The sequence below is a fragment of the Bactrocera neohumeralis genome, chromosome 6 (assembly GCF_024586455.1).
Source record: "Bactrocera neohumeralis isolate Rockhampton chromosome 6, APGP_CSIRO_Bneo_wtdbg2-racon-allhic-juicebox.fasta_v2, whole genome shotgun sequence".
Taxonomy (NCBI): domain Eukaryota; kingdom Metazoa; phylum Arthropoda; class Insecta; order Diptera; family Tephritidae; genus Bactrocera; species Bactrocera neohumeralis.
The window spans coordinates 42,298,633-42,320,919 of NC_065923.1; the positions used below are offsets into that span (position 1 = coordinate 42,298,633).

Genomic DNA, 22,287 nt, shown 5'->3' on the forward strand with positions numbered 1-22,287 from the left:
CAATGGATGGGAGAATTTTTGGCCAAATAACAGTACTTAGATAGCATAGAAATTACAGAAACACCGAGGGTTGAAAATTCTACGGAGCATTGCGTAAGCAAGCATGCATACCGGCGCTAAAGCAACAGTGAGGAAAGACGATACACAGAACCTTCCTTTTCGAAGTGAAAAAGCGAGTTTAGAAAATAGACTTACTTCGCACATCAAATACCGCCGCCAAAGCAAAGACGCTACGAATGTGTTTTGGGGTAGCGAATATTGAGTTGGAATGCGGGAAAACAACCACCAGGCAGAGTTGGTTCTAGCTACGCACAACTCACGCATATACGAAGGTATTTACAATCGTAAATAAACGAGTGGATAATGCAGTACTTCAGCAAAACAAATGGCATCAGACACCCTTAAGGCCCAATCAAAGCCAGCAGAACTGATGGCATTTGAATGAAATAAGCGTAAAAAGTATGCAGGAGTGTATAAGAGGGCGAAGGACGCGTTAAGGAAACATTTAATTGCAGGAAAGTGCTCGAACGGCCCATAGGGGTTGCAATTGCGTACCGGCATTTCAGTTAAAACGGGCGTTTGTGCAGTATATATGCGATTAAAAGTGCCACAGGATGTGGCAAGCAACGAGCGTCTGGGGCATAAAGCTGACGGGCAATTGATAGCGTTAGACGCCGGTGTCGGCACAGACCAGACGCATCGTAGACAAAAGAAATGCTGATAAATATTAGATGAAGAAGCAGAACAACTAGAGGTAGAGATAGAGTAGGAAAAGGTAAGCAATGGCAGAAATCCAAAGTGAAGGAGTAAGCAGGCAATCAATGAATGTATGGGAAGGCAAAGGCGAATGTTGGAGAGCATAAAATTTGTCTGTGAGATTTGGAATTAATTTTTTCATATGTTCGTGTGTGTATGTGAATGATCTTTGAACGCGCCGGATGAGGTTTGCGTGCAAAAGACATTCTATACAAAGCAACGAAACAAAAACGCTATAATGTAAAACAATCAAAAAAGCCACAGTGAATGAAAGAGAAAAAGGTGACCGCATACATTTTGTTGTAGCATGAAAGATACGTAATATTCACAGACAAAAAAATACATGTGTATGTAGTTGTGTATGTGCCTGGTTTGATACAAGTTTGTATGCGAAAACGTACTGTGAACAAAAAAAAATTGAAAAACACAAACTTGACGAACAACTTCTCTAAATGAGCAATATCCATGTGAGAATATAAAAATAATCACAGGCACGAATTCTAATGCAGAAATAATGACGAAATCATTAAAATGTTACAAATGATTTTGTTTCTAAAAGGGTTCTCTTGTAATGTGTCAACATACGCATAAATATAATACATATATGTATGTATATTATATCGTCACCTAAAATGCAAAATAAAGTAAGATCATTTTTCATAAGTATACAGGCGAATGAAAAAAGTTATAATAGAAACCACTCATATTGAAACAAAATTTGAGTTGTGGTTATAAAGTGGTTATATATTGGTTATATATTGGTTACATATTGGTTATGTATTGGTTATATCTGAGAGCGGAAGCTGAAATTTTTATGTTATATATGTATATGTAATATGATGTTGAGAATCGTAAGCAATAAAAAACTCGATTTCGATTTTGTGATGATACGTTGTTCTGCATTTTAGTTGATACGTATGTATATAAATGTAACATGACTTGATGACTTGGGGTCCTTTAGAAATTTTGTACAGAATCATCTTGAGAACTACTAAAATATAACAGTAAATTCTAAAATACTTCTTTTTATCAATAATTAGAGATGAAACCATTATCATAATGTTAATAATCGAATCAGATACAACGAATGTACTGTAATGTTAGGAAAAAAAAGATCTTAATGGCAAGGTGAAGGATTTACAAATTGGTTTTTGCTTAAAATACAATTTATGGGCCTAAAATTGATCACTCAGTGCTAAGTGAGAACTATACAGTGGATGACTCAACAAGTCGATGCTTTGAGCGCTCAAAAATGCAGTTGTTCCAGTCGATCTGTGAGAGTTCGCATTGTCATGGAGAAGACTGATTCGTCTTCATCTCTCTTGATTTCTTGAAAGTCAACTGGCAAACAAATGGTTATGTACCACGTAGAATTTACTATTATAGGTTGTTCTAGTGATATGGTTGCGACATGTCCAGTTTTTCCAAAAACAAGTAACCATTTGCTTGAAAGTGCTTCGTAGTCATCAAAAATTACTCCATGCGCATTTCCAAATACAGATGTCGTAACCTTTCCGGCCAAATATAGCGTTTTTCCACGCTTGGGAGCGAGTTTATTGTGTGCAGTTCACTAGGATGACTGTCGATTGGACTTCGGAGTGAAATAGTAGAATCATGTTTCATTCATTGCTACATAACGATGCAAAAACTCGGGTTCATTACACTTGAACATCTCTAAATGTTGCTTCAAATCTTCAGATCCACTTTCAGTAGAGCTCTCTTTTACCCAAAGATTCTTGAATCGTGTGATGTATACATTCAGTTCATACCTTTAGAGTGTCTGCTATCGCCATCAACTTCGCTTTACGGCCATCCAAAATTATTTTGTAGATCTTTTTGATGTTTTCGTAGGTAACAACGCTTTCTGGGCCTCCACTTCGGTGCTCATTTCAACAAGTCATACCAATGCAAATTATGTTGATCAGTCCAAACCTTCGCTTCATTTATATGGCTTAAGAGAAAGACAGAGAAAAATATTTCATAATTATTTTCATTATTAAGACATGTTTATTATTCTAAATAAATTTCTGTTTTCTCAATTTAATATGTTTATATGTTTACTTATTGGCTCTAAACCTATTACTTTCTGTAATACAATAAATTTGTTTAAAAATTAAAACAATAAATACGTAATTGCCTAAGATCAAAGAGACCACATTATTCCTATCTGCACTTCTTCGTCATGTCCGCTTTAAGTAATGAGAAATGCTTTTGCTTCATACTTTGCGTCAAGTGGCGTTGAGTCCACTTAAGCTACTTAGTGTCACTATGCTCAGAAGTGTAATTACGAGCTGAGGCTAATAGGATTTTAAGTGTTTATTGTTATTGCAATGGATAAACATTATTGGAAGAGAATAAATGTTTTGTTTAATATTGTTAAAATATTTCTTGTTGTGCGGTGAGAGAATACAGATTAAAAATTTAAGCAAAACAAATTTCTCCCAAATGTATAAATATAGGCACTTATAAATAATATTTTGATAACTAAATTCTATGCTCTTATATACTTACTTAAGCTATTTCTTTGGTATTATATATTTATTTTATTTTTTTCTATTTTTTCGAATTCATTAGATTTTTTTTTTGAAATTTGTCGGCTATATGTATTATTTTTGACATAAAATTGCTTCGGTTTGCTGGTATTTTGTTGAACTAGGGCTGATCATGAAGTAGGTCACTTGTTTTTGGCAACTTCTAATAGGGCTTTAACACACAGGCTGATAATTTCGTATCGTATAGAAAGAAAATACTTTTCGCGAAACTTCAAGGTTGAGGAGTCGTCAAGGGTGATGCTTCATTTATAACAATAATCCAGTCTTTCGACATCGTTTTGTATTTAGATTGCTTTTTGCGTCAAAATATGGCAAGCCTAGGCTATTACTACCAGCGGTCATTTCCATATTCTTGAAGTATGAGTATAAGAAACAAGACTAGGTCTATACCCGGAAGATACCTTAAATGCGTAAGCAATAGAAAGTCTAACTTGTATATTTTTGCAATTTGCCTGTTCCACAATCATTTTGTATAGAGCTTTTGCTTAACAAGTTTTTTTGATACATTTAAAGTATCAGATCTCTCAATAAAATCCACTTTATGATCATCCTAAACCAATTTTTTTAACTATACTCTGAACAGGGTACATACTATATGAGCGATCAGCGTGGTGAGCTGCGTCCATTTAGTCAAATCTGTCTGTCTATCTGTCCGCAAATACGCGAACTATTCTCTCAGGTTTTGAGATACCGTTTGAGATTTTCCTTCAAAAAAAGCTGCTCATTTGTCGGGATAGATCGAAGTAAGGAAAACGTTTTTATTTGTCAGTATATCTCCACTAAACTTAACACGGATTATTAGCTAAAGCATCGCTAAAATATATAAAAAATGTTGTTTAGATCGGATCACTATAGCATATAGCTGCCATACGAACTGCCCAAACAAACTCAAGTCTTTGAAAGCCATAGTTCATCCAAACAAGCTTTTTTTCATCGTCACAAAATTCGGCACAGCTTATTATCCAAGACACCGCTATAATCTTCGAATACTTTGTTTAGATATCACCATAGTAGCATAAAGCTGTCATACACACTGACCCATCAAGCTAAAGATCTTTCTATACCCTTTTTTGCTTGAGGAAGGTTTTATAGTGTCGGTGCAGGCGGAATCATTATTTTTTACGTTTTTTTCTTCACTGTTAACTGGGTTCATCGCCTTTCGTGTTCATATGACCTGCCATGATTTTTTTATAGTAGGAAGAAGCATCGAAAGCCGGAGTGTGGAACTTTAATCCGCTAAGCCTAACCTACTTCAATCTCAACGGGACCACTGGACTAAGTATTACTTCATGGGAGGGATGAGACATTTAAGTCTCCTCTATTGTGCGGAATGACTGACTCTGTTATAAATATCTCAATCCTTTCATAATTAGAGCTCGGAGCTCGGAGAGCTTTTCCCTTATACTTCAAAACCGAGGGCAATAGAATAGAAATTTTGAAAAGTGAGCGTGGAACTGTCCACATTTAGATGAAATTATATATCTCGGGATCCGCCCTACCGATTCAATCAAATTTGGTAAGTGACATTATACCGCATACTCAATGAAAATGAAGGAGCGTGTTTTACTGATAATAGTGACTGTTACGCTTTACAAAGATAAATTTGGCCGAAAACCATACCTAGCTAATATCAACATTTTCGAACATCCGACTGTCATTACTCCAGGCGATTGGTGAAGGTATGTTTGTGGGGTACCTTAAGGAACCTCAGGAAAGATTTAATTAGTATGTGGCATGTTAATAGTATGTGTTACTGGCAAGAATACATAAAATCGGGTCAATACTACTCCCAACTCCCATATTTTCCTAAAGGAATTTCCCTGGCTTTGATGCCTGCAAGTTTCAAGAGTATAAAATTTTCTGTTAAACCCGAATTTAGCCCACCCTGACTTGTTTTTAATTCAAGATCCGTCTTCTTCTTGAAACTATTTGGAACGGTTATACAAACTTCAATTCTAAACTGGCCAGGGGGCTTTTAGGCATTTATTTTGCTTTAACCTTTACTCCACGAACTTTAGCGTTTTAGCGCACTTTTAAGCTCGAAGCCTGTTAAATAAGCCTAGATAGTTACAAATGTGTATTCATGCATTGTTATTGCAGATATATGTATGTATATGTATGTACATACATGTCAAACAGTAACAATGGAGCGAGCAAACGCGAATTTGTAAACAAAAGCAAAATTTCAAAAATAAACTTCTTCTGTGTATTTGCGAGCAACAAACAGTCGAAGCAGCAGCAGTTAGAAGTCTAACTGCTATCTATGTGTATATGCCTATGTATGCCATTGTTGCTGTTGTTGCGAAAACCAGTTGCGAGACAATAGAGGAAATGATTTTAATGCGTGACGCCGTTACAGCTGCCACCACAGTCGCTCAACGGCGGCGATAGATATTCGTCGCCCTTCTATTGTTGTTGTTGTTGCTGTTGGCCAACTTACCTTGTCGCTGGTTGTGCACCTCTATTTTATTGTCATTGCAAATGTTGCCATTGCATGATTGCGATTGTCATTGTCGTCAGCGTTGTGCACTTGAAATGTTGTTGTTGTTTTTTTTGTTATTGTATTGTAGCAAACAGCAATTTTTTCTACACAATTAGTGTTGTTGTTGTTATGGCTCTGGCTGTCAGCTAGATTCGTTGGATGCTGCATTCGGTTTGTGGGTATGTATGTGTGTGTATGAGTGAGTGATGTTGCACTGCTTTACTAGTCAGCGCAATAGAATTTGCTTGGTTGCCACAATAGTTACCGTTCCTCTTCATTGCATACCGTTGCCAATATTAATATTGTTGCTCGTATTTTTTCTGCTGTTCTACGATTGCTCAGTTGCATGCGGCATGCGGTATACAAAATATATTTGTTGCATGTTGGCAGGTTGCAGGACAGCGACCACCGATTTTTCGCCTCTAGCTTGTGGTGCCCTTTGCTATATACTCTTACAAATATATTTAGATATATTTCTATGTTCGCTATTTGCTATATATTCTTAGTTGTTGTTTTTGCCTAGTCGTTGCACTGTGCAGAGAAATGTTGCTGCAAATTGCGTAGTGATTGTTATGTAGCAACATTGTTGCTGTCTCCGTTGTCGTCAATCATCGGTTTTTGTGTGCGCGCGCGCTTCAAAGTAGCAATGTGGCGGGTTCAAGTTAACAAGTTGTAGAGGATTTGTCGCTTTCTGTGCTGCGCCACAGCTGTTGCAAGCAGCACAAAAGTAGCAGCTGAAATTTGCTGAAGAAATTGCTGGCATTTAAAGCAATAAATTACGTAGACTCTGACAAAAAGTGGCGCCATAAATTGATTTGTGGACAGGTGTAACAGGTTGGACCATTTGTTGGATTTTAAAATTCCTCGCTGACAATTAAAGTATTCGCTGGCATGCGCATTTGTTAGGAAAATTCGCAGAAAAATCTGGAATTGAGCGAGGGTTAAAGAAAAGTCTTAATTTATTGGACTCCAGTACAAGATGCTTCTCTCTTAAAGTCGTCAGGCTATTTGTTGATGTTGTAGATTATTATCGTTTGTAAATAACAACGTCAAGAAGCTGCAATCACAACAGACAGCCGAACGATTTTCTACTCGGCTCGCACTCCTGCTCTCTGAGAGCACTCGTCAACAACTCGGTATAAGGGAACTGTGGGACGGCATTTCAAACTCCTTACGTACAGCTGCAACCGAAACCATTGGTTTTCGGAAAGTGCAAAAGAACAGCTGGTACGACGAGGAGTGCCGTGTCGCAGCGGAGAGAAAACAGGCTGCCTACCTCGCAACGTTACGATCGACCACTACACGTGCGGGATGGGATAGATACCGAGAGTTGAAGAGGGAAGCGAGACGCATTTGTAGACAGAAGAAGAAAGAGGCTGAAATGCGTGAGTACGAAGAGCTTGATAAGCTGGCCGACAGGGGTAATGCTCGAAAATTCTACGAAAAAATGCGGCGGCTTACGGAAGGTTTCAAGACCGGAGCGTATTCCTGTAGAACCCCCAAAGGTGATCTAGTCACTGATGCCCAGAGCATACTTAAATTATGGAGGGAACACTATTCCAGCCTGCTGAATGGCAGTGAACGCACAACACCAGGAGAAGGAGAACCCGATTCCCCAATTGATGACGATGGAGCAGACGTTCCATTACCCGACCATGAAGAAGTTCGAGTAGCAATTACCCGCCTGAAGAACAACAAAGCGGCGGGGCCGATGGATTGCCGGCCGAGCTATTCAAACACGGCGGCGAAGAACTGATGAGGAGAATGCATCAGCTTCTTTGCAAAATATGGTCGGACGAAAGCATGCCCAACGATTGGAATTTAAGTGTGCTATGCCCAATCCATAAAAAAGGAGACCCCACAATCTGCGCCAACTACCGTGGGATTAGCCTCCTCAACATCGCATATAAGGTTCTATCGAGCGTATTGTGTGAAAGATTAAAGCCCACCGTCAACAAACTGATTGGACCTTATCAGTGTGGCTTCAGACCTGGCAAATCAACAGCCGACCAGATATTCACCATGCGCCAAATCTTGGAAAAGACCCGTGAAAGGAGAATCGACACACACCACCTCTTCGTCGATTTCAAAGCTGCTTTCGACAGCACGAAAAGGAGCTGCCTTTATGCCGCGATGTCTGAATTTGGTATCCCCTCAAAACTAATACGGCTTTGTAAACTGACGTTGAGTAACACCAAAAGCTCCGTCAGGATCGGGAAGGACCTCTCCGAGCCGTTCGATACCAAACGAGGTTTCAGACAAGGCGACTCCCTATCGTGCGACTTTTTCAACCTGCTTTTGGAGAAAATAGTTCGAGCCGCAGAACTAAATAGAGAAGGTACCATCTTCTATAAGAGTGTACAGCTGTTGGCGTATGCCGATGATATTGATATCATCGGCCTCAACACCCGCGCCGTTAGTTCTGCTTTCTCCAGGCTGGACAAGGAAGCACAGAAAATGGGTCTGGCAGTGAACGAGGGCAAGACGAAATATCTCCTGTCATCAAACAAACAGTCGTCGCATTCGCGACTTGGCTCTCACGTCACTGTTGACAGTCATAACTTTGAAGTCGTAGATAATTTCGTCTATCTTGGAACCAGCATAAACACCACCAACAATGTCAGCCTAGAAATCCAACGCAGGATTGCTCTTGCCAACAGGTGCTACTTCGGACTGAGTAGGCAATTGAGAAGCAAAGTCCTCTCTCGACAAACAAAAACCAAACTCTATAAGTCACTCATAATTCCCGTCCTGCTGTATGGTGCAGAGTCTTGGACGATGTCAACAACGGATGAGTCGACGTTGTGAGTTTTCGAGAGAAAAGTTCTGCGAAAGATTTATGGTCCTTTGCGCGTTAGCCATGGCGAATACCGCATTCGATGGAACGATGAGCTGTACGAGATATACGACGACATCGACATAGTTCAGCGAATTAAAAGACAGCGGCTACGCTGGCTAGGTCATGTTGTCCGGATGGACGAAAACACTCCAGCTCTGAAAATATTCGACGATGGTACCCGCCGGGGGAAGCAGAGGAAAAGGAAGACCTCCACTCCGTTGGAAGGACCAAGTGGAGAAGGACCTGGCTTCGCTTGGAATATCCAATTGGCGCCACGTAGCGAGAAGAAGAAACGACTGGCGCGCTGTTGTTAACTCGGCTATAATCGCTTAAGCGGTTTCTACGCCAATTAAGAAGAAGAAGAAATAACATGCAAATGAAACTATTTTTGTCTGAAATATTGAGTCCATACGGACAATTTGGCAAAGAAATTATGAAATTTATTGAAAAAGTCTTTCAGTAAAATAGCAGCGAAAATCTTCTTCTTCTTTATTGGCGTACACACCGTTTACGCGGTTATAGCCGAGTTTACAACAGCGCGCCTGTCGTTTATTCTTTTCACCAATTGGAGATTCCAATTATAGCCAGGTCCTTTTCCATCTGGTCTTCCCAACAGAGTAGAGGTCTTCCTCTGCTTTCCCTGGCGGGTACTGCATCGAATACTCTCAGAGCTGGAATGTGTTTTCATCTATTCGGATGAGATGACCTCCTAATTCGCTGAACTTTGTCAATGTCGTCGTATAATTCGTACAGCTCATCGTTCCATTGACTATTGTACTCCAATACGCAATGGACCATAAACCTTCCGCAAAACTTTTCTCTAGAACACTCCTAAGGTCGACTCATCAGACGATGTCATTGTCCATGTCTCCGCACTATATGGCTCGACGGGAATGATGAGGGACTTGTAAAGTTTGGTCTTTGTTCACTGAGAGAGGACTTTACTTCTTAATTTCCTACTTAGTCCGAAGTAGCATCTGTTGACAAGACTTATTCTGGGTTAGATTTCGATTTTGACATTGTTGCTGGTGTTAAGGGGGTATTCTAGTCTAGAATTTTGAAAAAAAAATCATATTTTGCATATTCTTAAAGACTGGACCTTTAAGAATATATTCCCAAAGAAATTTTTAAAATTCCTATTATTTACCAACTTATAGCTATTTTAGTAATGTAAGTATAGACTGCCTGCAGTCAGACTCAAATCTTTAATCGCGTTTTTCTCGAAACTACTATTTTCAACACTTCTGACATGATTTCTCAAGTTCTAATGAACCGATTAACTAAATTTGGTGTGGACCTTCTTTATATATCTCTCTATGGTTGGAACTAGGATTATTAAAAAATTTTGTTTTTTACTATTTTTAAAAAATTTTGATCTTTGCCATAAAACGGGCAAAAAATTCAAACAGTCGCAGGTGTTAAAGCTGGTTCCGAGATAGACGAAACTATCTATGACTTCGATGTTATGACTGTCAACAGTGACGTGGGAGCTAAGTCGCGAATGCGACGACTGTTTGTTTGATGACAGGAGATATTTCTTTTTGCTCTGGTTCACTACCAGACCAATTTGCTTCGCTTCTTTGTCCAATCTGGAGAAAGCAGAACTAACGGCGTGGTTCTTATGACTTTTCGAGAAGATTCGAGAATGTTTATTCAGTAAGCATTGACCGTTTATTACAAATGTCTACAGTTGATGACACAGAGATAAGTGGACGTCATCTCATGGTTCGAACCAACTCAACGAAAAAAGCTGTTCGGGAATGTACACGCTGAAATCTCCTTAAAAAGCAGTAAAAGAAATAGATATATAGACCAGATCAGAAGCAATACCTATTCGAGTTGATCTCCATTTGAAAGGCTACAGTCGGTCAACTGGTCATTTTCTGGCAATGCGCTTGAAGCAAATTAGGCTCCACAGATTTAAGCGGCTTTTTCAGTGGCACGCGGTCAACGGCCATGAAAGTATTCTTTTTATAGATGAAAAAAAATTTAATTGTTGAAAAAGTTTTAATAAGCAAAACAAAAAATTCTACGCAAAAGCTTCCAAAGACAAAAATTTTGTCTGCAATGGTTTGATGGAGTCAGTGAGGCGTTACACTAGTCCCTTTTGTGATAAAACGGGAAATGTACCAGGATAATATTTTGGAAGCTGTTGTAAAGCAGTTAAGCAGTACTCGCTTCAATGGATTTTCCAGAAATCCTCTGAGACAGCAAAAATCATCCAGCAATGGCTTAACAGCAACATCCTGATTTCATAGCTGCATATAATTGGCCGTCTTAAAGTCCAAATTTGAATCCATTGGACCACTTTTCATGGTCAGTGTTGGAGAACATGACCTGTCAAATAACACACATAAACTTGAGGAGACTCAAAAATCTTTGGCTCGAATAACAGCGTCTATACCAATAGAAATTGTGCATGTTGCTATTGATCAGTGACCGAATCGTTTGAGCGCTTATGTGAAGGCAAAAGGTCGTTCAAATGTGACCCTTGTAGATTTGAGAGAAAAGATGTTCTGACCTACCCTTCAGTTATTATGCCGAAACTTTTTGTTTGTTTTGTAAATCAACCTCCCTTACGCTAAATACGCAATTTGTGTGTTGAAAGTGCGCCTAATTTATTGATATATTGATCGTCGTGTATTGGGATTTTTTTTTGGTTTATTAAAAAAGCATTTGTTTTATGCTATTTGGTTGGGTTCCGAAAGGCCTTGCTGCTAATTTTTTTAAGGACAGGAAGTCAGTTGATCGGTTATTATAGCGTCTTGCTTTGTTTTTGACTTGCAGCCGTACATAAAATAATACTATGTTACTTACTAATATGAGCAAAAAATAGTAAGATTTTGTCAATAATTTTAAAATTCTTAATTTATTCTTTACAATCAAAATTCTTCCTCAAAGTATTCTTTCTTGGCACCAATACACTTGTGCCAACGTTTTTTCAATTTTTTAAACAGTTGTTAAGCCAATTTTTCGGAATAGCCTTTAACGGTTGTAGCGATTCACGTTTAATGTCTTTAATTGACTCAAAACGGTTTCCCCGGAGCGGTCGTTTGAGTTTGCTGAAAAGCCAGAAGTCACACAGAGCTAAATAAGGCAAATACGGTGGTTGCGGCACGATGTTGGTTTAACATTTGGCGAAAAATTCACGAAGGATCAACGCAGTATGCGACGGTGTATTATCGTGGTGCAACAACTACACTTGTCGGCCTCTTCTTACGCATAGCTTCGAGCAAATGACGCATAATACTCAAATAGTATTCCTTGTTGATTATTTAGTCGATTGGAAGAAGTTTGGAGTGCACCACACCTCGATACTCGAAGAAAACTGTCAACATAACCTTGAGTTTTGACCTGCCTTCCGAGGTTTTTTCGGCTTCGGCTCACCTTTGCCATGATATTCGGTCAAATGATCGTCTGCTTCCGGGTCGTAAGCTTATATCCAAGACTCATCGCCAGTAATAGTACATTTTATGACATCCTAGTATTCACAAAGCATTGCTTCACATACGTTAACGCGACGATGTTTTTTTTGGAAAAATTGAGTGTTTTTGGAACCATTCGTGGTTTCACGTTTCTTAGGCTCAAATGATCTTTCAGAATGGTTTTCACTGATCCTTCCGGTATTCAAACGACGCCAGTAAGATCTCTGATTGTTAATCATCGATTTTCAAGAAGCAATTCTTTTATTTTATTGACGTGTTGATCATCAGTTGATGTTGATGGCCGTCTTGAACTTGGTTCATCTTAACGTGTTCTCGAGCCCCATTGAATAATTTGAAGCAATCAAAAACACTGGCTCGCGGCAAACATTTATCACCGAACGCCTTTTCCAACATTCTAAACCTTGGGTACCAGAAATTTGATTCCCTACTCAAAATTTACAGAAATTTCTTCTTTGAATAATTTCACTCATCGTAATTATCGCCGAATGCACTTCATGTACTTCAGAAAATCAAGCGTATACTGAACACTGATGATTATTTTGATGTGATATTTGTCACCGATGTACTAAAAGTTATACCGACATAGGAAAAAATTTTTCGACGAATGGTTTTTGTAGGAAATTTATGTTAAAAAGTCTTACTAGTTTTTGCCCACAGTAGTATATAATTCTAAAGATCAAAAATCGAATTTTGCAGGTTCAAAAAATTCTAATTTTTAGGATAATATAATTTTTTCTTTAAATGTTGGCAGGTTTTCAAATTTAAATTTTTTTTAGATTTTAGTTCTTTATACTGTGAATATCTTCTAGATAGGTTTCCTTCGATTTCTTCCACAGAAAATGATAAAATTGCTGCAGTCGGAGGCCTCACATAACTCAAGAAATATTTTATTTTTTTTTATCAAAAATATAACCTTATATTTTTGAAATATATTTAAATATGCTTTTAAATTTTTAAGAAAATTGATACAATATTTTTTTAAATTTTCAAAAATCGCCATTTTGTTAGGCTGCCACACAACTTGTCTCCCTAACAGTCCGAATTGAACCAACAAACTTGGCGAGTGGCGTCATTTTATGATATATTCTCTTCAAAAGCAAGTAAAATTTCTCATAAATATAAAACGCGCAAAATAAATTTCACTTTTGGAAAACTTACTTCAAATAAGTTCATATCATAGTTTCTCTAATCGCTTTGCGCTGTGAGCGACTTCGTTGTATTTTTCTTTTAATTCGACTCTATTAAATAAATTAAACTAATTGTCTAATTTGATTTGAACTCAATTGCAATGCAGTCATTGAATGCATAGCAGAAATATTTCGCAATTTCCTCTAAATTCCATTAACCTACATTCTAGAAGCGCACCTAAAGCACATCACTTCGTAGTCTATATATATATATATATATATATAAATATATATATAAATATGTGTGTATGTATGAATGCATGTATGCACATATATAAATAAAAACAGACAACGCCGCTTTCGCTTCACTTCCGTCTGCTATTTATTCATTTCAAGCGCTTCCACTGTCAAGCGTTTGTAGCCGAAATAGTTTGGCTATTTTTAATTGCAGTCTGCATACAAACATAGGCAGACACAGACATACCGACCGACACATAAATCGGCGTGTCAACCAACCTTTTTAGCTGAAAAAACATTAAAGCAATTGTAATTGATTGCCAATTGTTTAATTAAAATTTAATACGGATTTAATTGCAGGCACTGCGGGCTGAATATGTTTAGCAATTTCGTTTTCAAAACGACGAAGTGACAAAAACGGATGTGCATTTTCACTTTTTCAAATGTCACAAATTAAAAAAATGTATTTGATTAAATTTGGTAAAGTGCCGCTAGCGCTGATGGCAAAAACACATAAAATTGCTAAAAAAATTTTGATTTTTGAACGCTTCATCGCTTTGTATATTTTAAAACGTAAAAGCTCATAGCTAATCTCATATCAAGTAACGGTTAGCATAAAGTGATTTTAATAAAATTTTGGTAGCTGTTGGCAGCAGCGCTAGTGATTAAAATCATTCGAAAGCATTTCTCCTTCCAACAAAAAAAAAAAATAAAATAAAATGAAACAGGAAATTGTCGCTATAAATTTTTACTAAATACATTGATTATCGACTTTGCTGCAACGGTACTTTTCAAGTAATCTTAATCGTGCGCCTCTGCACTGCCCACTCTACTGAGAGTTAAATATTAAAAGCTAGTAATAATCGTTACAAAATGCTAATTTTCAAAACTCGACTTTTATATGTGCGTACATACTAAGTCTGTATATCTGTGTGTTTGTTTGACTGAATATGATCAGCTAGTCGTTTAGTTATGCTGCAGTTCATAAAGTTATATTAAATATATTTTTCGAGTAGGCACGAGTCGGCAGTTTGTTGCTAACAACTGTCAGCTGTCTTCATTGTCAACAACACTGTGCGCTGTCACACATGCGTACATACATTTAGTTGCCCATTTATGGTTAGTTTATGATATTTGTTAATTCATTGAAAATGTCAAATTTAAGCGAGTCGCGGTTAAACGGAATTCGTAAGCATTAATTTGCTTAGTTGCTGAGACACTACAAAAATAATATAATACCCGAGGAGAGGAGAGGGGAGTACAAACTAAATTTTAAATATGCCAAGTTAATTTTTATTGGAAAAAAGTTTGTTAACTTTGGGCGTGGTTTAAAAATGGAGCCTTCGAAATGATAGCTTTTGATACTAGTGAGTCTCATATTAGGGGATTAATCACCTTCATGAATTTGAATAATATAATACTCATGAGATGTGTTCGTTTCGCCATATCTCTGCTCGTTATCATTGAGCGCTGCTTTCCTGCTGAAAATTTGCTATTGAAAAACAACAACAAGATTAGTTAAGTCTAATTCGATACAAAGGAGTAAGCAGATACCTCATAAAAGTGCTACAACCGCTTTCGTCTATACTTCTAAGTTTTCTTCTACAGATTTGGACCAGTTTCACTATTTTGTTAAGGTGAAATGCTAAATTTTGTCAAAACTGTTAAAAACCTTAACTAAGGTTACAGTGAAGCTACAATAGCCGTCACAAATAGAAAGGATTCCACACAAGAACTTGAATTTAATTGGTCAGTTTATATGGCAGTTATATGATCTATAACAGCTTTATGGTTTAGTGGTTCGATCTGAACAATTTGCTTTTAATCTGAACAATTTATTGTACCGTTGTCTTGAATAACAATCCATATTTAGCTTCGTGCAGATATCCTGTCCAATGAAAAAGTTTTCCATACAAGCACTTTATTCCGATCGTTCAATTTGTATGGTAGCTATATGCTATAGTGGGCCAATTTAAACGTTTTCTTCGAATATTGCACCAGTCGCCTAAGGCAATAACTCATACTGAATTTCGTGAAGATATCTTCCCAAATAAAAAAGTTTTCCATACAACGACATAATTTTGATCGGTCATTTCGTATGGCAGCTGTATGCTATAGTGGTCTTTAAGGGGTCAGTAGGCTAATCTTTTTTCAATTTTCTTTTGTTTTGGCATTTTCTGTTCCTTTATACGCTTAGAATTAATGTAGAAAACTTTTTTACCATTGGAAGTTTCGAAAATGGCCCAAAAATAATAATACCGCTTGACGTTCGGAGCTCTGAGTGCACACCTCAAACTTTAAACACATTTCACTCAAAACACACTTTCTTAAACTGGCGGACATGAACTACTCAACCGATTTGCTAAATTTTTCTTTTTAAATGTTCACAAAATGCCTGGCTATCGTCCCTACATTTTTTATAATTTATTGACAATGTTATGACAAAATTTATGTAAAAAAACATGGGGAAAATTTAAAAAAAAAACGTTAATTACGATTTTATTTATCAAAATTTTTTCATGATTCTAGTAGGACGATAACCATTCACGTACTTTTTAAGAATAAATTGGGTTTTTGTATTTCAGATGATCCAAACATGAGAAATCGTGTCCGCCAGTGAAAAAATGCATCTCATTCACCCAGCCATTTCTCCGACAGATGTCATCAAAAAATTCCGAAAAAATTTGTTTATACACTCCATGATATACCTCATGATATGTGAAAAAAGTTCTATTGTAGAATAAAAATTTCTATGAAAAAAAGAATGTCAGAAAACAGGCCAGATTACCCTACTGTCCCCTTAACGGCGGTTCGCACAAATGAGCAACTTTTTAGTGAGAAAAATATGTGAGCAAAATTTCAGACCGACATCTCAAATTTCGTGTATATACAGACACACGAAAATAGCTAACTCAACTCAGCTCGTCATGCTGATCATTTGTCTAGCCTATAAGGGTATCTAATTAAAGAGTTTTGTTTTATATATTTCGACACGTTTTACTACTTTGGAGGGCTCAAACAACAACTTACTACCAAAAATAATTACATTCAAAGACTTTTTGATTGTCTTTAAATATTTATTGCTTGAAATAAGATATAATTTCTGATAGAAAACATAAGTCTTCGAAGCTAAATGAAATAGTGGAGTTTAAGTATTATGTAATCATTCAAGTATTATGGTCTGCTTTTATTATCTTCATACATAAGATGTAAGGATAAGTGATGGTCGGGAAATACTTGAAAATTAACAGTAACAATATTTGAACAATTATGCTCACTATAGCTAATAAGTACAATGTTGGGATTAGATTTAATATACGCTAATTTTTAACTAACAATCTTTCATCGCATTAAATTCAGACTAATTAGTTACGGTAATCTGCCAGCGACTGAAATGCGATGCTCTGCTCTACTAATTCAAAAGCACATGCATAATTTCATTGTGACACTTGTTCTCACCACTCATTTGCATATTCCCAATACCCAAGTGTGAGCGTACTCATAATTTTTTACGCTATGTAGCGCTGGATGTGTGTGGACGTGCACTGAAAAGTAAACAAACCTGTTGTACTAGCTGACTGTAAAAAAATAAATTGTTTCTATTTTCATATTTTAAAATTCGTTTCATTTGTTGTTTTGCCATTGAGCGCGTCATCGTCGTCGACCACACATCCAATGTAAGGTTAAGTAAAAGTGAATTTCATGCTGTTGGCTAAGGTGGCATAAATTTAAACTAATGATTGGTCCCATGATGTCATCCAACCAGTTTGTTGTTAGCTGACATTTGCCGGCTTTTGGCTGTCGCCGAAGGCTTTCGTTGGTTGACATTTGCTGACATTAATGCGCTGCTGAATTGCTGATTTTGTGAATTAACCATTAAAATATGTTCATATGTGCAGGGGAAATGGGAAAAATATTATAACGGTATCGCATTACAGCCACACCTTAGATACTAATGGTCCATTTTTTAAATAAAATTGTATGCTAACTTAGTTGCAAGTTAATTAAAGTGCGTTACTTTATGGTTCCTCAATTGGAATTTAATAACTATTCATTTTATTTATTGGTTACTCACTGCGAGATCCTTCAGTCCAAGATTCCAATGATTGATTTCATTAGACTACTTGTTAATGATAAATTTTATATTTTCACGACTGTAAGAGTTATAACTGGGTACTATTCTTTAGGCATACTATATCCCTCCTTTTTTATTGGTGCTTACGAGGTTATTGCCGAGTTTACAACAGCGCCTCAGTAGTTGTTCTTTTTTGCTGTTTGGAGCCAATTGGAGATCCCAAGTGTAGACAGATGCTTCTCCACCGGATCTTTCCAATAGAGTGGAGGGTTATTCTGCGTTGAATTTCGATGAAGACGTTGTTTTTGGTGTTAATGCTGGTTTCAAGATAGACGAAATTATCTACGATTTCGAAGTTATGACTGTCAACAATGACATGGGAGCCAAGTCTCAAATGCGACAGCTGTTTGATGGCCAATGATATGGTTGTCATCGGCGTACGACAGCAGATGTACATCTTGTAAAAGAACTTACCTTATCTAATCAGCTCAGCAGCTCGAATTATTTTCTCGAGCAATAGGTTGAAGAACTCACACGAGCCTCTTGTCTGAAACCTCGCTTGGTATCGAACGGATAGGAGAGGTCCTTCCCTTCCCTGACGGAGCTTTTAGTATTGCTCAATGTCAGTTTACACAGCCGTATTAGTTTTGCGGGGATACCAAATTCAGACATCGCGGCATAAAGGCAGCTCCTTTTCGTGCTGTCAAATGCTGCTTTAAAACGACGAAGAGGTGGTGTGTGTCGATTCTCTTTTCCAAAATTTGGCGCGTGGCGAATATCTGGTCAGTTGTTGATTTGTCAGGTCTGAAGTCACACTGATAAGATCCATTTAGTTTGTTGACGGTGGGCTTTAATCTTTCACACAATACGCTTGATAGAACCTTAGATGCGATGTTGAGGAGGCTAATCCCATGATAGTTGGCGCATATTACGGGGTCTCCCATTTTGTGGATTGGGCAGAGCACACTTAAATTCCAATCGTTGGGCATGCATTCGTCCAATCATATTTTTTTGGGCATATATAAAGCTTAAAATCTTGACAGGCGACAATTGTCAAAGTTACCTGGATTAAAGCGAGATGTAAATATCTATATGCACGGAGTTTGATATACATATGTATATCTAAAGCCAAACTTACTGTGAGCCAGATGAATTTGCTAGAAACGTCAAAAAAAATTTGTGATGACTAAAATTTGTTTCTAACCAAGCTATATGAGAACATCTCAGATATTTGAAAAAAAATCAAGTATATCTTACACATCTTTTAATTTCAAAAATTTTTCTTTGCAAACTATTTTGCTTATGCACTTCCCACACTCAATTCTACTTAACGCAGCAAAAACAAAAAAAGTACTAAGTATTATTCACACCATCTTAATTTTTAGCAGCTGTGATTTGCTGTGGCCGCCATCCAAAAATGAAACTAAGCAATAAATACTCGAAATAAAGCAGCAAAACAAAAAGATTTTTCCGAAAATAGAATGAATAAAATACTGTAGATGAAATAGAAATGATTTTGAGTGCAAAAGCATTAGCCGACGCTTGCCACATGTTGCATCTGTCAAGCGCTAACGCCAGTCAACCAACCATACGAAACTTGTGAAATTTTGAAAGCCTAAAATTTACACACACATGCATACATAAACTGTTTACGAATGTATAGGTATGCCATGCATTTGTGCTATTTATTGTTATTGTGTGCTTTTTGTGAAAGATTTAAAAAAATGGTTTTTAATTTTTAATTCACTTTACTGAAAGCCGCCTTTATTTTATTCACAAAACTATATATTTTCAACTGAAGCGCATATTTTATCTTACCGGCACCTTTTCAATTTCGGCAAAGGCAGCACACGAACTCATAATCGTAAATATTGTATATTTGAATATTTGACTTTGGTGGCGTTTTGAAATATTTATGCAGCATTCACCTAAGGCAACTCATCTCCGACGACATTTGCGTTTATATTTATGCCTGTATGTGTATTTGAGTTCTGTGTGTGGAAATCGCACAAAAAGCTTTGAATAATACACATATGTATGTATGTATGATTATTCTTTTTTATAAATTTGGGACTTGGCGCTGCTCAATTCTTTTTCTGTTTAGTCAATAATTTCGCGCTTGCTTGTGACAGTCGGGCTGCCGGCGAGTGGATGTGGGTGCTGGCAGATATACTATATTTACATGTGTAGTGGCATGCATGTGTCAGCGCGTCGCTATAAATTTTCGTATTCTAATTTTTCCTCATACTGTGAGTTCTGATTGCTTATATGTGTGTGTGTGTGTGCATGTGTGAGTTTTAGCACAAACAAAGCCCGTCGAACGCGAAAACTTTTAGTAAAATGTGTGGCTGCGTTGCAGTGTGTTCCAATTAAACTAATTAGCTTCCATAAAGTAATGGTGGATAATAGAAAGAAAATTTAGAAAATTGGTGTTATAAAAATACAACTCGTGTGAGATATATAAATATTTACTTTGCGCCTTGCCATTTGATTGCCTTCAAAAAACTCGTTTGCTGGCAATAAAATTGTGATTTATGCATAATTTTTCAAATATGCCGTTATTCCTAAAACAAGTGCTTTTTTGTGTGTGTGAAATTTTGAATTCGATGTAGCTGAATTCAAAAAATATACATACTATATCGTCACCTGAAATGCAAAATAACGTATACATCTTCGTCAATTTAAAATGCAAAATAAACACGGAATAAATCAGCTTTTCATAAAAAAAAGTTTATAAATTGATTAAAACTGGTTTATATCTGAGTGAAAATGTTGATATAATATTATGTATATAATTTGAAGTAGTGAATCGTGATCAATAAGACATTTTGAATACTGAAACAAAAATAAACAAAATAACGTAACATCATTATTCATAACTTTATAGGCGATGTGAAAATGATATAATATAAATCATTCATACTGAAACAAAATTTGAGTTTCGGTTATAAAATTTGTTATATATGGCTAATATACCCTTCACAGCTGTATTTCTTTTAGTAACTATGTGTTCAGTTTGTATGGAAGCTATATGCTATAGTAATCCGATCTGAACAATTTTTTCGGAAATTACATTACTGCGTTAGAAAATAATCTATACCAAATTTCGCGAATATATCAGTTTGTATGTCAACTATATGCTATAGTAAGCCGATCTGAACAATTTCTTCCTATAATACGTTATTTCTATGATTAATAACTCCTACCAAATTTCGTTAAGATATATTGTCAAATATGAAAGTTTTTCATACAAGAACTTGATTCCGACCGTTCAGTTTGTATGGCAGCTATATGTTATAGTGGTTCCGACAATGAGCAGCTTCTTGAAGAGAAAATGACGTTTGCAAAATCTCAAAGTGATATCTTAGAAAATGAGGGACTAGTTCGTATATATACAGACAGACAGACAGACTGACTGACAGACTGACTGACAGACAGACAGACAGACGATATGTAAATAGTTTGTTATAACAGGCATCTATTTCAAACAGAGCGATAGGCTTGCAGAACAAAACTAAAATTTAATAAAGAAAAATAATATTGAAAATTAAAATTAAAATAAATTTAATTTAATAAAATAATATATTTAATATTTGTAATTAAAAATAGACAGATAACCCAAAGGTGTTTTAAGGCTTTAGCTATATAAATTTATAAAAAAAGAAAAAAAAGTTAAGGGGGTATTCTTGTCTAGGTTTTTGAAAAAATCGATTTTTTTTGCATATCTTGAAAGTTTAGACTTTCAAAAATATGACCTTGGAAGGATTTTTCAAAATTCGACTTATTTTCGGAGATACAGCCGATTTTTTGACGTGGCGTCCGTGTTCACTAGATTTGTCTCCTAAACTTTAAATGCGTTTTTCTCAAAACTGACTTTTTCGAAACGATACCCACGATTTCTCAGGTTCTACTAGACTGATTTACTTGAAATTTTTATAGAGTCTTCTTTATAGGCTTGTCTATGGTTGCAACTAGCCCCATCCCCAAATTTTTATTTTTAAAAAATTCAAAATAGTCAGAAAAAGTGATCCAAAAAAACTTTTTTTTTCAGGCAGTCGCCATTCTGTGAAAAAAATTTTTCCCACTTTTCCGTAGTTCCGGCCATTGCGACATTATTCTAGATTAATAATCTTTTTTTTTTGGTTCAGATAACTAGGAGGGTTGAAATCATGGGTATGGTCAAGTGGAAATTTTTAGAGACCCCCCACTTCGTCAGCTCATAAGTTTTGAAATTTTTTACTTTTTTTAGTTATTAACTTTTTTCTGTACTCTTCTAAAATTAGCAAATAACTAATAAGAAAAATGGATGGTAAAAATATTAATTGCCTTTTTTTTACGACACTTTAAAAATTACCTGAAATTCATGCTTCTAGACCAGAATATCTCCTTAACATCACTAATACCCGTCATAAATAAAAAGTTTTCATACAAGAACTCGATTTTGATCGATCGTTTTGTATGGCAGCTATATCTTATATTGGTCCGATCTGAACAATTTTTTCAATTAATATAGCCTTGGTTTGAATAATAATCAATGTGAAATTCCGTAAAGATATCTTGCCTGATAAAAAAGTTTTCAATATACGAACTAGATCCGGTAATTCAGTTTGTATGGCAGCTATATGCTATAGTGGTCCAATCTGAACAATGTTTTCAGAGATTACGTCCTCGTTTTAAGTTAGTATCCATGCCAAATTTTAAAGAGATAACTTGTCAAATACGAAAGTTTCCTATACAAGACGACATATAAGCAGTTTCTTGGAAGAAAAGGAT

At 36.4% G+C, this 22,287-nt stretch overlaps 1 protein-coding gene across 3 annotated transcripts in view; it reads left to right on the forward strand.

Moving 5' to 3' along the window:
- Window positions 1-22,287, forward strand: part of LOC126761449 (uncharacterized) — a 103,082-nt gene that overhangs the window by 24,689 nt on the left and 56,106 nt on the right. Inside the window, exon 1 of one of the 3 annotated variants that reach the window (XM_050477613.1) lies at window positions 19,690-19,763. The exons of the other annotated variants lie outside the window; for them this stretch is intronic. The gene's annotated coding sequence lies outside the window, so the exon portion shown is untranslated. Of the gene's footprint in view, window positions 1-19,689; window positions 19,764-22,287 lie in introns of those variants that run through there. 3 annotated transcript variants of the gene reach the window in all.